The sequence below is a fragment of the Balaenoptera ricei genome, chromosome 15 (genome assembly GCF_028023285.1).
Source record: "Balaenoptera ricei isolate mBalRic1 chromosome 15, mBalRic1.hap2, whole genome shotgun sequence".
NCBI lineage: Eukaryota > Metazoa > Chordata > Mammalia > Artiodactyla > Balaenopteridae > Balaenoptera > Balaenoptera ricei.
The window spans coordinates 13534517-13552862 of NC_082653.1; the positions used below are offsets into that span (position 1 = coordinate 13534517).

The following is an 18346-nucleotide window of genomic DNA, read 5'->3' on the forward strand; positions in this document are numbered from 1 at the left end:
TTCTTAACAAAATGGCTTCCTTTTCAACTGCCAAAAGGAAAATGGAAAGGGATAGAACTCGGGCTTCTTATACTTCAAATGGAATTGGGAGTTATTTAAGTAATGAAACGTCTACAATTTACATGATACCTTCACACCACAAAACAGGCTTATCAAAAGCCGAAGTAAAAACTCTCATACACACAAAAAAATTAAATTTCAACTTACTTCCCAGGGCCTAGGAATCAAAGGCCGTATACTACACTAAATCATGTCTGGAAATGAAAAGACAGTAGGATTACAGCTGTGCATGGCCAATTTATCTTCTGAAGTCAAAGCATGTCTCCTGTTACCTTGCAGCAAGTCACTGTGATCTGCATATCAATATATCGAAGGGCTGCAGAATCTGAAACCTATTCCAACCATAAAAGGTGTTATTTTAATTAACAAACTTGCCAACACATTAGGAACTTTGCAGCTCTATGCTAGAATTCTTTTTAAATTATTATCACGATCTCATTTTAAAGAAAACTTTAAAAGGTTAAGAACGAAGACTAAAAATTATTCAATTCCAATTCTATTTATGGTCACCCTCCAGTAAAATAAAATAACTAGCTCTATAAAAATCTTTTTAAACAGAAGAGCAATATGCTACCAGTTGATGTAGAAAAAAATTAATTTCTGTAATTCAGTTTCCTACATTAGAGCCAAATTTTAGAGTAGGGGAATGAAAGAAATGACAAATCACACATTATGTAACAAGAGTCCTACCTGGAATACATTAGGTACATTTTTACTTGTAATGATTGTTCAGCTATGCAAGATAAAATTCTATGGAAGTGAATTAAATAACCTTCACTTCTGATCTTTAGATGATTGTGGACTCACATCATATAAGCTTAATATATGAAGCTCATTAAAGAATGATACATGATGGAAAATATACTTAAATCTTAGGAACATATGTGGAACATGTGTGCACATGCAAAGCTTTCAAAGTCACTTTAAAATGTGAAAATGAGTAAGCCTGTTATCCTTGATAAATGTCAGCTGTCATGCACTCATGTCCAATACATACTATTTTTCACAAAGCAGAGTACCAGAAAAGGCAATTTTGAATCCACCAGCTGCACATAATGGTTATACATAGAAAATTCTATTCAAGGTCAGAAGTTTAGAGGTTTTCAATATCAACTTCAAAATAATGCAGGCTTTATATGTTAAATATTACACAGATTCCAAAACATATTCTTTTTAAAACAGTTTTTGAAAAGAAGAGTCATAAGAAAGTAATTACTCAGAGTTTGGCACATGAGAGATAGGGCCATTTACAACAGTGATATAAAGAGGATTATTTGTATTTTTGGATCGTTGAGCTGATATTTAGGCCAATTATATTTCTTAACTAAGTTACAAAATTAGGTACTACAAGAGCTACATTATTACTAATCTGATGATTTTTTAATGTCTGTATTTTCCAAGTCTAATAAAACTGTCCTTTTAACGAGCCATGACTATGAACAATTACTACAACCTTACCTCCATCCATTTTTACCAAGAGCAGGGAAAAAACAGTGATTAGATTAGTACAGCAGTTTAGATAGTTTGTTGTTCATGCCAAAGACGGATGTTACAACTTTAACAGTTTTCTCTACATATTCTGAAAGCTTCATCCTTAAAAGCAAACCAGCTTAACCATCAGTTTTTTACTTTAATAACAGAACAAAACTATCAATAGGAATTTTCTTTTAAAAGCATCTCTATATAGCATGTGACCTATGCTAAAAAAATATTATCTTCTAAAAGTATGCTGTTTCACCAACATTAAATTCAAACTATTTAAGCTCTCGAAATTATAAATGCACTGATATTCTCCTATATATCATCATAAAACTAGTGACCTCCACATTTTAAATATATCACTAGTAATCAATCTTCTTTACATAGAAGGAACCTCTTAAAAGTTTAAAACCTAAAAAGAAAATAAAAAAGGAGTGAGGGACTAAGTGTGGTCAGATTATCTCAAGTAAAATAACTTTGGCTTTTCCACTTAAAACCAAAGCACTTCATTAGTCCAAAATAGCAGATCCACCAAAATTTTGGCTTTCTTAGTAATCTTTAATTGCTCTTATAAGCTTGAGAGCAAAAATTGATTTCTGGGTGTATTGCTGTAAAATATCCGTAAGTAACTCACAAATATTTAATGTACAAATAGAAAAGTGTAGATGGGTCTGGGTATAATTTTGAATTCTTTTTTAAAGAATAAAGTCTTTTTGATATAATCTTTCTTGACAAATGAAGACGATACGGTGCTGGAATTAACATTAACCCTATAATTACAAGTTGACTACTTACTCTACTTACTCTAACAAAGACTGGATAAGGTTTTCAAAAAATTGAGGTGAGTTTAATTAACATGTTATTGTCGAAACTCAGAAAAGTTTGAGGTAGACAGCACACCTTCTGAGGTCAGTGTCATGAAAAAAGTAATCATATTTTCCCATAAAATTCCTTTATGGCATCACAGAACTCTTAGTATTCCGCAATACATCAGCTACATTCTTTAACAGCTTCATTAAGATATAATTCACATATCATACACTTAAGGTATACAATTCAATGGCTTTTAGTACATCCGGAGTTGTACAATTGTCACCACAATCAATTTTAGAACATTTTAATTATTGCAAAAAGAAACCCAATACCCCTTAGCTGTCACTCCCCTAAGCCTCCCATTCCCCCCGCCTTACAAAACCTCTTTCACATCCCCACCCTAGGCAACCACTCATCTACTGTACTTTCTGTCTCTATGGATTTACCTATTCTGGACAGATCATGCAAGTGGAATCATACAATATCTAGTCCTTTGTGACTGGCTTAGCCTAAAAGTTCATCCATGGTGTAGCATATATCAGTACTTCATTTCTTTTTATTTCTGAATAATACTTCATTATATAGATATATTTTATTTATCCATTCATCACTTGATGAACATTTAGGTTGTTTCCAACCTATGAATATACATACTGTTATTATGAACAGTTAGTACAAGTTTTTATGTGGCCACCTATACTCTTAAATGAGAAACCATGAGCACTAATGAAAACAACTTTTGATGATATATATAAAGAAGCCTCCAAAGATTGCTAGTCAACAGGAAAAAGGCCAGGTTCTTAAAATTTTTTTTAAGTGGAAGCAGTTGTACAATTTTTAACTATGATTAATATGCTAAGGGCTCAAATGGTAAAAGTGAACAACATACAAGAACAGATGGGTAATGTAAGCAGAGAGATGGAAACTCTAAAAAAGCAAATGGGAGTATTAGAAACCAAAATCACTAACAGAAATGAAGAATCCTTTTGATGAACAGAGCTGTGGTGGGGGTGGTGGAGGTGGATCAGTGAGCTTCAACACACACACACACACACGCACGCACACACACACACACACTGTCTCTCTCTCTCTCTCTCTTTCTGTCTCTCTTCCAAAACTGAAATACAAACAGGAAAAAGAAAAAGAACGGAATATCCAGGAACAGTAGAACAATTACAAAATAATACACACACAAGGGGATTACCATTTATATGAAATTCAAGAAAAGGCAAACTGTAGTGACTTAAAGCAGCCCAATGCCACCAGCTACCAGTAGAGGGGACAGATTGTAGAGGGGCACAAAAGAACTTTAGGGGGTGGTAGAAGTGTTTTCTATCATAATTGTGATAATGGTTACATTTGTCGAAACTCATCAAATTGTAAATTTAAGGTTGGTGAATTTTATTGTATGTAAATTACACTTTTATAAAGCTGTTTAAAAATTGAGTAAAAAGTTAGGTTAAGGAAAATCACAGTGCATACTGCAAATCCTGTGATAAACAATAAATGACTAGTATGAGATAAATTAGCTTATAAAACATAGGGCTATTTCAGCAAGAAAATTTACTTTTTTCTAAAGAAGTTCCACATGAAAAGTAAATTTATTACATCAGCAGTTAAAAATCAAGTTTATGTTTAAAAACTTTACAGCAATAACAATTCTCTATGCAACAAGAGACCTACACAAAAATGTTCACTGAAATCTCATTCATACATCAAAAGCCAGAGGAAACTAATGTTCAATCCCAAATTTAAAAAATAAATTCTAACAAAGCCATACAAAAGAATACAATATAGTAGTAGCAAAAATAAATAAATCATACACAACATGGTAGAATCTTACAAGCAACCAAAAGTAAAAAAGCAAGTACATTATTACATTCATTATATTTTTGTAAAGCTACAAAACAAGAAAAACTAAACATTGTTCAGGAACACACACGTGATGGTTTCTCAAACGTTTTTAAAAAGCAACCACAATTAAAGATAACTGTGACTTCTGGGATAGCAGCAGGATGAGTTCATGAAGAAACACACAGGGAGCGGATACACCTAAAAACCTTCCAGTTCTTAAGTTCAAGTAGCAAAGTTCACAGGTGTTTTTCAAAGTATACTTCAGGGACTTCCCTGGTGGTCCAGTGGTTAAGAATGTGCCTTCCAATGCAGGGGATGGGGGTTCAATCCCTGGTCAGGGAGCTAAGATCCCACAGGCCGCGGGGCAACTAAGTCCGCGCGCTCTGGAGCCTGCACGCCGCAACTAGAAAAGAGAAAACCCGCACGCCACAACTAGAGAGAAGCTTGCGTGCCACAACAAAAGATCCCACATGCCGCAACTAAGACCCAACGCAGCCGTAAAAATAAATAAAATAAAATAAAAATAAACAGAAAAACATTTTAAGTGGCACCCGATCCGATGTCCTCAAATTTCAGGGAAAAAAATAAATATAAAAGTAAAAACTGGGCTTCCCTGGTGGCACAGTGGTTAAGAGTCTGCCTGCCAATGCAGGGGACACGGGTTCGAGCCCTGGTCTGGGAAGATCCCACATGCCGCAGAGCAACTGGGCCCGTGAGCCACAACTACTGAGCCTGCGCTCCGTAACAAGAGAGGTTGCGATAGTGAGAGGCCCGCGCAACGCGATGAAGAGTGGCCCCCACTCGCCACAACTAGAGAAAGCCCTCGCACAGAAACAAAGACCCAACACAGCCAAAAAATAATAATAATAATAATAAATAAATAAATTTTTTTTAAAAAGTAAAAACTGAGTCTCTCTACTTTTCATGTCAATAATATTAACTGCATAGGTTTAATAAACATCTGTCAACCTATTTATCACGATAACTGAACAACCAAGTCCACATCATGAATGTCATAATTGAGATTATTCTCATTTAATCAGGCATGACAAGCCCATCATTAACAAGCAAAGACTTCACACTTTATAAGTCAATAGCTATGGGCCTGGTACCTATTCTTGGCTTATAGGGACTAGCCTCAAAAGTAGGCCAGAGACTTAGTAAATCTGAGGAACAGGGAGAGGAGATGACTTCACTCATATTTATAGGACTGCAAGTGAAATCTAGAAGAGTTTGTTTGGACTGGTTTCCTAGTCTCAAGATATACAAGAACAAATAAAAGAGACTTTAGAAATGCAATCCTATATTCCTCAGGAAAACTTCCAGAGAGAAATTAATCCTCTGGTCTCAGAAGTTGTTCAATAAAATACGCTCAGGGACTTCCCTGGCGGTCCCGTGGTTAAGACTCCGCGCTTCCACTGCAGGGGGCACAGGTTCGATCCCTGGTAGGGGAACTACTGATAAGATTCCCGCATGCTGCGGCCAAAAAAATAAATAAAATAAAATACGCTCAAAGAAGCTTATATGGTTAATAAAGACATCTTTCTGTACCTTTTTGCAAAGGATGAAAAGAGGCTTTTTTTTTTTTTTTTAAATGAACTCAAGAATCAACTGTGGGACTTCTATTTTAGACCAAGAGAGAATAATAGGATTCATCCCACCATGAACTGAATAAATTATAAGAACAAACTATATTCAGATACCAGAGAACAAGCAGTGAAAAACTGTGGTCCCTGAGATCAGGAAAACAATTGGGAGTTGGGGGGAGATGGACCAATATGACAACATGAGCCCTACTACCAGCCAGGCTTCCTACCAGGAAGCAATTTTTCCAGATTACAGCACAAGGATAAGGAACCCAAACAGAGCCCAGCAATCTTGCTGAATGGACAAGACAATAACCAGAATTCAGGATGGCCAAGCTGGATATATTCTGCACGGCAGTTTCTCAGAGTGACTGACAAAATTGTAGGGACTAACAAACTGACCCTGAAATTTGTATCAAAAGATTTAGATTGGGCTTCCCTGGTGGCGCAGTGGTTGAGAATCTGCCTGCCAATGCAGGGGACACGGGTTCGAGCCCTGGTCTGGGAAGATCCCACATGCCGCGGAGCAACTAGGCCCATGAGCCACAATTACTGAGCCTGCGCGTCTGGAGCCTGTGCTCCGCAACAAGAGAGGCCGTGATAATGAGAGGCCCGCGCACAGCGATGAAGAGTGGCTCCCGCTTGCCGCAACTAGAGAAAGCCCTCGCACGGAAACGAAGACCCAACACAGCCATAAACAAACAAACAAATAAATAAATAAATAAACCCAAAGTTTAAAAAAAAAAAAAAAAAAGATTTAGATTACCCAGAGTAATCATGGCAAAGAAGAAAAAGTTGAAAGACTCACATTACCTACTTTCAAAACTTACTATAAAAGCTGCAGGAATCAGGACAATATATGTGGGCATAAGGACTGATATACAAATCAATGGCCAGAATAAAGACCAGAAATAGATCCTGATTTTATATATATGTATATATGTGTGTGTATATATATATACATATATATATATGTAAGTATGTATATATGTATGTATATATGTTTGTGTATGTATTTATGTAACACACACACACACACACACACACACACACACACACACACAGAGTTAGTTGATTAAGTTACCAAAAGCAATGCAATGGGAAAAGGAGAGTCTTTTCAATAAACAGCCATGGAACGGAATGTCAATATTTTAAAAAACTGATCCTCAATCCTTTCTTTACACCATATGCAAAAATTAAATCAAAATGGATCACAGACCTAAATATAAAGCTAAAACTATAAAACTTCTACAAGAAAACAAAGCAGAAAAATCTTCATAACCTTACAATAGGCAAAGATCTCTTAGTACATTAAAAAAGGATTAATCCTAAGAGAAAAAAATTGATAAATCAAGAAAATGAAAAGGGAAGACAAAGGCCAGAAGAAAATACTCTCAAAATATATCTGAAAAGGATTTGTATCCAGAACATTTTTTTTTAACTCATACAATAAGAAAACCACCCAATTTAAAAAATGGGCAAAATTTGAACAGACACTTCATAAAAGAAGAGATATATGTGGAACTTGAACTCTCATATATTGCAGGTGGAATATAAAATGGTAAGCCACTTTAGAAAACAGTTTCAATTTCTTATAAATATAAGCACACACTTAACAGAAGACCCTGCAATTACACTCCTGGGTATTTACTCAAGAAGGAAAAAAAAAAATCCAAACAAAGACTTGTACTTTAATGTTCCTGTAAGCTTTATTCATAGCAGCCAAAAATAGGAAACACAATGGAATACTACTCAGCAATAAAAAGAAAGTAACTTCTGACACAAAAATGTGGATCCATCTAAAAAAACAGGCTGAGGGAAAGAACTTTTACAGTGTGACTGTGGGGAAACAGGCTCTCTCACATAATGATGGTGGGAATCCATATGGTATAATCCTTATAGAGTGTAATTTGACAATATCTAACAAAAACTACATATGCATTTACCCTCCAACCTAACAATCTCACTTCCAAGAATTTATCCTGAAGGTACAACCCCAACAACATAAAAATATATACTCATGAGGTTATTATTCGCTGCAGCATTATTTTAATGGCAAAATACTGGAAACAACCTAGATAATATCCATACATAGGAAACTGACTGAATAACCTACATGCACATAATGGAAACTATACATCTGTGTAAAAAATAAATGAGACTGGGGCTGGGAAAAGAGGCAGTGAGGAATTGGTGTTTAATGGGCACAGTTTTCAGTGTAGGGAGATGAAAACATTCTGGAGATGGATGGTGGGGACAGCTGCAAACAGTGTGAAGGGACTTAATGCCCCTGAGCCGCACACTTAAAAGTGGTCAGAATGGTGAGTTTTATGTTATGTAAAGTTTACCATGATTTTTAAAAATGAATGGGAAAGATCCCTTTGGTGTGATATGGCATTATTTCCAGGAGATATCAGTAAGTGAAAAGAGCAAAGTGCAAAAGAATATATATAGTATGCTACCTTTTGTGAAAACAAAAAGAAAAAATAAAATATATTATACATATATCTGCTTGTCATTACAAAAAGAAACACAAGGAAATACTTCAGAAAACACTGAAGATAGTTTCCTCCAAGAATGGGGAAAATGGTGTAGAAAGGATACAGAAGGGAATGTGTATCTTCTGTAAAATTTTGACTTTGGAAAATGTGTTCATATTCTACATAATCAAAACATAACCAATCAGAATGGGAAGGAGCATTTTAAAACAAACTGAAACTCAAGCATACAAATAAATAAATCTCATTTCATTTCAAACAAATACCATAACTACATTATGCAGAAAGTAAGGGTGGGAAATAAAACTGGGGAAGGAAGGGAAGGTAGGAGGAGGGAGGACTAATTCAAGTAATTTAAGAATACAGGATTTTACACCTGAAACTAACACAACATTGTAAATCAACTCTACTCTAATAAAAAGTAAAAAAAGAAATACAAATATGCAAATCTTACAAAAAAGGGGGGGGGGACTTCCCTGGTGGCACAGTGGTTAAGACTCCACACTCCCAATGCAGGGGGCCTGGGTTCAATCCCTGGTTAGGGAACTAGATCCCACATGCATGCCACAACTAAGAGTTCTCATGCCACAACTAAGGAGCCCACCTGCCACAACTAAGACCCGGCACAACCAAATAAATAAATTAAATAAATTAACTATAAATATAAATCAATCAATCAATAATTAAAAAAGAATACAGGATTTACTCTCAGTCTTGGGCAAGACGGTTATGGGGAAGTGGAGAACTATATACAAATTCTTCACTCACCTTAAGTAAGTTTGTTTACTGTAGTGAAATGGTCAAGCAATTCTGAAATTATTTTAGATGTATTATAGGATAGAACAAAACAGTAAATGTACTGACAATGTTGGGAACCAGAGTTCTCATGGCATAAAAACGAACATAAAGGGACTTCCCTGGTGGCGCAGTGGTTAAGAATCCGCCTGCCAAAGCAGGGGACATGGGTTCAATCCCTGGTCCGGGAAGATCCCACATGCCGCGGAGCAACTAAGCCCATGCCCTACAACTACTGAGCCTGCGTTCTAGAGTCCGCGAGCCAAGACTACTGAGCCTGTGCTCTAGAGCCCACAAACCACAACTACTGAGCCCGTGCGCCGCAACTACTGAAGCCCGCGCACCCTAGAGTCCATGCTCCGCAACAAGAGACGCCACCACAATGAGAAGCCTGTGCGCCGCAACGAAGAGTAGCCCCCGATCGCCGCAACTACAGAAAGCCCGCACGTAGCAACAAAGACCCAATGCAGCCAAAAATAAATAAAATTTTTTTAAAAAAACGGACATAAAAATATGAAATGAGAGGTGCAAAGAATGAACCCTGTAGATGTGGAGTGAAATTGGACATACTGACATAAACTCATGATTTCTAAACTACATATATTCATGTTGCTATGAACGTGTATATACGAACAAGTATGTTTATGTATGTACGTGTATAGACATTCATATATTTCCTAGCTGTGTCCACTGTAAGGGTCAAGAAGAGAAGACAACCCAGAAGCAACAAGGACACCTACCCTCCACCACCCAGGGATCTTGGTCTCTAATACTGTTCTCCACAAGGAACAGGAGCGTGATTAAAAGAGCTCCACTGGGAATGGAATGAGAAAATGACCATTTTGGAACCATTACAGTAAAAAATTAGATCAGACAAGAATCATCAATGAATGCTAAATCTAGGGCAAATTGTGACGAGAATCGTGGTACCAGCATTGTCTCCCCCACAGACTGCTTACTGCTTGCAAAAGAAGGAAAAACTATACAGTGGAGAAATCTGGCAACACCTTGGCCAAGTGATCAAAATTAACATCCCAATGAGGGACAGAAGACACCATGTGCCTCCAGAAGTTGTGCATCTTTCTCGGGGGATCACATCATCTATGCAGTATTCCAGCCAAGAACGAATAACTACATTCTAATTGCAAGAGAACTTCAGACAAACAGAAAATGAAGAACATTCTAATAAGGGAGGGGAAGGGTTGTGTTCTTCAAAAATGTCAATGTCATAAAAGACAAAGAAAGGCTGTGGAAATATACCAGGAAAAGGGAGGCTAAAGAAAAATAATAACTACATGCAGCATCTGACCCGAGACTGGTTTCTGTTACAAGAAGCAAGGGAAATGCTGTGAGTGACCTTATTAGGTCAACTGACAAAATTGCAGTATTTTGTCTGGATACATTTGTATCGACATCCATTTATGAAGCTCATAACTATTCAATGGTTATATGAGAGAATGACCCTATAAAGCAGAAGTATTAGGGGAAAGAAGCACACTATACATAACATACCCTCAAATAGTTCAGAAGAGAGAGAAAGAGAGAGAAGGAAAGAGTAAAAGCACACATGAATGCAAATAATAAAACCAGAGAGTGTATCTGGCTAAAGGATATCTAGATGTTTTTCATACTCTTATTTTTGTAACTTTTGTAAATTGGAAATTATTTCCAAGTAAAGTTTTTTTTTTTTTAAGATAAATACTATGGAGATAGTTCTCTACTATGTTCAGAATATAATGGGTATATACCATAATTAATTGAAGGATTTTACAGGGAAATAGCAAGAGCTAAGGATGGAGGCTTAGATAAATTCCCAAAGGACTGTTTCAAATACAAGAGAAGTGAGTTTGTACTTTTTTTTTCTGTAAGCCAGGGACCAGTAGCACAAAGTTTAGAACAGAAAAGAGGCTTGGTTAAAGGGGTATATTTAAGAAAATTTTCTAGCAAACTTTCAAGTAGGCAGAAACACTATAGATAAGAAGCAGTTAAGGGACATTTGGACAAACACAAGCATGAAATTAAGGGGTCTTGGCCTAGGAAGCTAAGATTGGTAACAGAAAGTTGAACAAATACAGGAGACATGAAAACAGAAAACCAGATAAGACCTGTTTACTAAAAATATCAAAGTGGGGTAGGATTCAAAGATGACTCACATTTCAAGCCTAGCTAACCAAGAGAATAATAATGTTACCAGCAAAAAGAAATTTAACTAGCTAAGAAAAGCATAACCACTTTCTTAGCTATCAGACAACTTTTCTATTCTCATTTTTCCTATTCTGATGCAATAATAAAAGTCAGGAGAGGAGTTAGATGAAATGTTGCACACCAGCACAAGCAATCCGGTGCAACTGGTCTTCACAAGGTGAAATAGTCAAAATGGGTGGGGCTGATTCAGATTTTGACTATGTGCCATTAAAATATTCACACATAAGGAAACAGTGGGCAGGTGATAGTGTCTCATATTAAACCGTAACATACAGTTCTGACCCTTCCCCCAAAATTTGTTTGTATATAGAATACACATATATATTCACTTATTCCAAGTCCCTTCATTCAACTAATAGTATTATTAAAGAGGAAAGCATGACACATAAAATAAGCTTAAGATTAAACCATAAATCACGAAGAGGGCAGTACCTTCAGAGGGTGAAGTCAGAAAATTACAAAAGATCCAAAGTAAAACTGAATTACCTGGCTAACCAGTCAGATGATGTTCAAGTAGGAGTTTATTTTTATTGGTCTCTGACTCCACTGTTCAGCAAGTATTTTGATCCTGAAGAAAAAAAAAAAAAAAAAGAAAAGAAAAAGAAAAAGAAAAGGGTGTTGATTTTTATTGCCCTTTCTTTATATAAGTACTATTATTAGTCACACACAAAATAACTTTTCCCACCTTTCCCTTCCCTGGACATAAGAAACAAACAATAATAACAAAAAGCTATCAAGTATAAGGCCTCTTCCTGGGAATTTGAGCTCGATGCCTTATTTTGCCATATATTACTACTTCTGCTAAAAAAATTTTTTTTAAATAAAAAAAATAAAAATCAGGCAGGGCATACACAATACAGTCTGTCACAGTTTGTAAACATGGATAACACAAAGTGGAGATAAAGGAGATCACCTTCAAGTCCTGAAAAGTGATGAAACCAGCTGGGTAATTTGACTTGGGACGTTCCCACCAGTCCAAAAGGAATGTTCAACAAATTAACAATTTAAAATAATATAGGACTTCCCTGGTGGCGCAGTGGTTAAGAATCTGCCTGCCAATGCAGGGGACATGGATTCGAGCCCTGGCCTGGGAATATCCCACATGCCGCGAAGCAATAAGCCCGTGCACCACAACTACTGAAGTCCGCGCACGTAGAGCCCGTGCTCCGCAACAAGAGAAGTCACCACAATGAGAGGCCCGTGCACCACAACGAAGAGTAGCCCCTGCTCGCCACAACTAGAGAAAGCCCGCACGCAGCAATGAAGACCCAATACAGCCATTAATTAATCGATTAATTGATTAATCGATTAATTAAATATAAATATCCTGTCAGAAGCTAATTAAATACTGAAGTCCAAAAAAGATAAATACCCACCAGATGGATGGATAAAGCAAGCAAGGAGAAGGGTAAAACAAAAAAAAGCCCTGGATATTTTCTTCCCCTCTAGGAAAGGGTGCATCATTTGAGTCACCAACAAAAAATAATTTTAAATGGGAGACAGGTAAGTGAGGGGCAGTTCTTCAAAATAAACTGCAATAAATACATGAACATAAAGAACAGCCGACTTTGCACTTGAGGAGATGTGGAGCAGGCTCTAGTGCAACAAAAAAGTGAGCCAATAAAAACATTCAAAGATTCAACATCACCTTATGATTTTCCAAATGTATCAGTAAAGCAACAATCTAACTATTGCTAATTCTAGAGATATCTATAAAGACAAGAACCATAACTATGCCCTTAAATTAACAGCGGAATTGGCAGGTCTGTTGAGAAAGGATGGAAGAAAAAAATGATATATTCACAAGTTCCGAGTAACAAATACATCACAGCCATGGCCAATCCGCATGTAGCATATAGAAGACAACCAACCACAATCTAGCTGCATGATGTGAAGGGTCTGTTGCACTTTTGAAACTCAAATTAAAGGTGCGAAAATGGGGGAATGGGGGTTGAGGATGGAAGGACATCACATTATAATGTGGATCACAAAGGGAGAAGAGGAAAATCCAGGTAATATATCAGTGCCATGCAATTAAAGTTATAAAAGGAACTGATATATCTAGTACCAGGTCTATTGATAAGCACAGTAGTCTCTAGCTTATAACTGAGAAACATGCCAGAAGTAAGGTGGTTCTTGGACTACATCTTCCAATCCACAATAGTATAGCTAGTTGTTAGCATAATGGCTAAAGAGCAGAAGCTTCAGAGCCCACCAGATCTAGACTCAACCAACTCCCAGCTCTTTTACTTACTGGTTAGGTACCCCTGGGTCAACTAAAGACATCTTTGAGCCTTAGATTTCTCATCTTAAAATGGCTATCACACCTCCTAAGGCTCTTGCGAACATTAAGTGAAAAAGCTTAAATTACTTATTAGTACCTAGATATAAATGCTCAATAAATAAAAACAATTATTAGCCAAACAAGACTATCTGACACATAATATAACAAGAATTACCAAGCACAGTGAAATAAAAAAATAGGAGAAAACACAATCATCAGTTTTAGTTTTTAAATGAATTCAATGTTTTATAACGTGAATTTTTTTAAATTTTTATTTTATTTATTTATTTTGGCTGCATCGGGTCTTAGTTGTGGCCCACAGGATCTTCATTGTGGCACACAGGATCTTTAGTTGCGGCATGCGGACTTCTTAGTTGCGGCACGCATGCAGGATCTAGTTCCCAGACCGGGGATCAAACCCAGGGCCCCTGCATTGGGAGCATGGAGTCTTACCCACTGGACCACCAGGGAAGTCCCTATAACTTGAATTTTTATATCCAATTTAATTAGAGGACAGTGAAGGGGGAAAAGGTAGGCAGAAGTCCTGTAAAGAAAATCCAAGGTTTTCTGGCCCTAATTTTAAATCAAGTTTCACTTCAGAAATGGTTCTTTTGTTGTTGCCCCTTTTGGGGGTCTAACGGGGGTCAGTGGGGTGGCATTAGTATCTAAGAACAAGAGGGGTGGGAAGGAAAAGGAATTTGAGTCAGAATGTACCTAGTACCCTAATGACTGACCCGGGAAACAAGTCTGCTGCCTAACGTGTAAGGTTGGCGAGAGAGCTTAATACTCAAATATTGTTGTACTGCTGGTGAGAACTATCCAAAGGAGTGCTGACCCAGCCAATCTGTACCCCATAACCCCCAGGACCCAAAGGAACACCGTCTACAAAATTCTCCTCTCCCAGGAGGTATGCAGTTGGATTAGAGAGGTCCCCAAATAGTCAAAGATCAATGACTGGCTTGCCTACCAAGAACCTGCAAGGAGCAGATGGTCTAAAAAGTACTATATACCAGGATCCCGTAAAGTATGGAACTGTTGGGGAACTGCAGTTAACTTGCCTAGAACCAAGATTCTTCAAAGGCAACAATCAAAGCAGATTTCCTGGGACTGTACTTATCACCTTCATCAAAAATAAGCTTATCCTGGGAATTCCCTGGAGGTCCAGTGGTTAGGGCTCTGCGCTTTCACTGCGGAGGGCTCAGGTTCAGTCCCTGGTTGGGGAACTAAGATCCCGCAAGCCGCGCGCCACAGCCAAAAAACAACCTTATCCTTACCCCTTTTCGTAGTTTGGACTTTAGTCAATCACACACACAAAGTCAAATCAGACCGACATAAAAATTGAATGACACAACCCCAAAATATTAAATATCGCAGTGGGGGAGGGGGCAGGGTATGACATTAATTTTTCTACTATAAATAACATAAAGGTGACTGATGAGATCCACATTATCAAAACCTGCACCACTAGAAAGCTATCGGGGCTCGGGGGAGATCAAACTGAGCTTCGTTAATAGCTAGTCTGAGAAGGTGTGCCTTGAGGCCAGAACAAAGAATCAAACTGGGGGAGGGGAGATGACAGAGAGGAAAATCCAAACTACATGATGCTGATGCTTGGAAACATCAACTGGACAAAAAGAGGCCACTGAATATTACTGAATGTGTTTTTCTTTTGCTGTTGAACATGGAAGGGGGCAAGGATTCTACTACTAATCATATTAAACTCATTGTTCTTTCCATGCTGCTGCAGGCAGGACTCCCAGGTACTCCCTCCTCAGCTCCCTAAAATCATAGATAGAGATGGGGAATCACCATCTTTGGGAAAAGCCAGCTGTTGCCCACTCATCTTCAAAGCACTACAGAGTAAGTTTGTGCACCAACTAAATGTCAGGTTACTTAAAGATTACATAATACTGGCATAAACTAAAAATTTTTTTGCAGTTGAGATTATTTACCAAGCAATAAATATATCCTTTGTCAAAACTGTAACACCAGATTTTACTTGCAACAATCAACTGCAACCAATTTGTAGCTATAATGAAAGGGGAAAAAAGGATATAAGTTTAATACCATATGAAAATTTAAGGGCTTCCCTAGTGGCGCAGTGGTTAAGAATCCGCCTGCCAATGCAGGGGACACAGGTTCGAGCCCTGGTCCGGGAAGATCCCACATGCCGCAGAGCAACTAAGCCCATGGGCCACAACTACTGAGCCTGTGCTCTAGAGCCCACAAGCCACAACTACTGAGCCTGCGAGCCACAACTACTGAAGCCCGCATGCCTAGAGCCCGTGCTCTGCAATAAGAGAAGCCACCACAATGAGAAGCCCGTGCACCGCAACGAAGAGTAGCCCCTGCTCGCCACAACTAGAGAAAGCCCGCGCGCAGCAACAAAGACCCAACATAGCCAAAAATAAATAAATAAAACAAATAAATTTATTTTAAAAAAAGAAAATTTAAAATTATATAAAAAGATGCTACTGTTTTTGAAGCTGTATAAACTTAACTCAATAAAAAGAATTTTCTCTTTAAAATTTATTATTTAGCCCATAATTATGTGTTCAAGTAAATAAGGAAAAATGTATTTGGTACCCAAGAGAACATTGGTAATACACTGATGACAAACTTTCAAAAATACCATAATCTTTTTGACAAGGGGAGCAGGAATTATTTCAAATTACAGCATACACAGGCCTAGTAAAGTAAGGACAGGGTTAAAAAAAAAAAAACCTGACATGTATTACCACCTATCCTGTGATGTACACTAGAAAGGAGCAAGCTGATTTGTCGTAATTTATTCTACACAGTCATTTAATAAGTTATAATAAATGTTTAGTTCTATGTGGAGCCAACCTGAAAATTTAAATGAGGCAGTTAAAAAAGAAGCCTTGATTTCAGAAAACCTAGTTTTTGAAAGTTCAGATTCATAAAGTGATCTTGTGGGAGGCATCTAATTCACTTAAATTTTTGTTCTGCACCTATTAGACGTCAGGCGCTGCACAGGCACTCAAAAGTATAAGCAAAATACGGTTCCTGCTGCTAATTAGGAAAGGAGAAGCAGGTACAAATAACCACTATAGTTTCCGAAATGAAAACTGTGTTCATTCAGTAAGCATCTGCTGAGCATCAACCTGCTACACTGCACCAGAGACCAGGGATACAAGGAAGAACCAGAAGATGAAGAAACAGAGTCTGATAATAATATTAAAGGAGAGAAGAGAGAAGGGCAGCCCTGCCTTTTTCATAGGATTGCTGTGGTAACTATAAAGCACTATTTACACGTGAATGAAAGACAAATCCAAAACCATTTACCTCAGCCAAGAAAAAATAAAGGGGGAAGAAAGAATTATTAACAAAATTTGAATATACAGATAACTTCTGCAATTATTTTCCATAGTTAGAACCGAAATGCCATTTGAGTTTCTTTATAACAAAAGACAAAAGCAAAGAAGAAAAAACTTTTGTAAAATGTTAGTTATTTGTGTAAAAATCGTGAGAGACAGAGGAAACATTAATGGGGTGTATAAAGGTTGCTGAATATGAAAGCTATTTTTAACTCAACACATTCAGGAAATCATGCCATACATTTTGCTTGCACTAAGATACTATCCACTGATGAACAATGGCAGTAAATATAACCATTCTGCATTTTTTAAATTACCTTGAGATTAAGGAGAAAACTAAAATAATCCGGTTGGCAGACCAGTTTATTAACAAGCCCCATATCTCTGGCTGAGCTGTAGTTAGTAATGACATGGTTGCTAAAACAGGCATGAAGCCAGCCGCTTGCTGGTGCTTGTTCCACCTCCCTCTCCCCCATCTCCTGGAAAAACTGCATGCAGTGCTGCACTATCACACAAAATAAATACAGGAAAGGGGGTGGGAGGGGTTGGGTGGAGAGGTGAGCTGAAGCTCTGGGCTCCACCAGTGGAAGGCGTTCCACAAGAATTGCTACAGGGTCAAAAGTTTACAGTGGTTTCAATTTCACCTTTTAGCAGCCAATCAGGAAACAGAGACTGTACCCTGACCCTCAGGCTGCAAATGAACATTAACTCATTGGCCACCAAGATTGCCTGTATTCCTTTTCTTGCAAGGCTTTCCTTTTTCCTTTTTTTTTTTTTTGGAGGAGGGGGGATGGTAGCAGAGGAGGAGGCAAAGAACATTTTAAGTTCAAGGTGATGATTTTATTGAAGACCATGTATTTTAAACAGGTATTTGAGGGGAGAAATGATCGAGTAATTTTCCTTGAAATTATCCTGTAGTATCTAACAAACCAATCATTAATGCTGGTATGGAGACAAAGAGTGAACTTAGGCAAGTTAAAGAGATAGATTTATCTCCACGAGGCTGCAATTCTAAGAACAATTTATAATATGATGAAAGATAATGCTGGTTATGTTTCCAGTAAATGCTTTAAAAATAACTCAGATATTGAAGACATTTAATCAAAGTATTTATCTAATCCCAATTTTTTATTTGCATAGATTCTCCACCTCCTCTCCTAATCATTAATATAGACGTGCAACATGCCTGTACTTTTCATACTGTACATCTACCAAAATGCAGGTACAGCTCCTAAGGTTTAAGCTTTCTTTTCCTGTATTTCTCTCCTCAAACAGTTAGGTACACAGAAGTGACTATGTACAATAAACTCAAGAGTGAACCCCTTGGCAATAGACTCAACTACTCTCCAATTCTTTTTTTTTTAATGTAAATTTCTCCCAAATGCAGAAAACATCAGTAAACTAATCCATTACTCTTTCCAACATTCTATATTT

At 37.4% G+C, this 18346-nt stretch overlaps 1 protein-coding gene across 4 annotated transcripts in view; it reads right to left on the minus strand.

The window, feature by feature from the left end:
* Positions 1-18346, minus strand: part of NCOA3 (nuclear receptor coactivator 3) — a 120371-nt gene that overhangs the window by 45831 nt on the left and 56194 nt on the right. For 2 of the 4 annotated variants that reach the window (XM_059899038.1, XM_059899034.1), the window contains exon 2: positions 11777-11858. The exons of the other annotated variants lie outside the window; for them this stretch is intronic. The gene's annotated coding sequence lies outside the window, so the exon portion shown is untranslated. The remainder of the gene's footprint in view (positions 1-11776; positions 11859-18346) is intronic. 4 annotated transcript variants of the gene reach the window in all.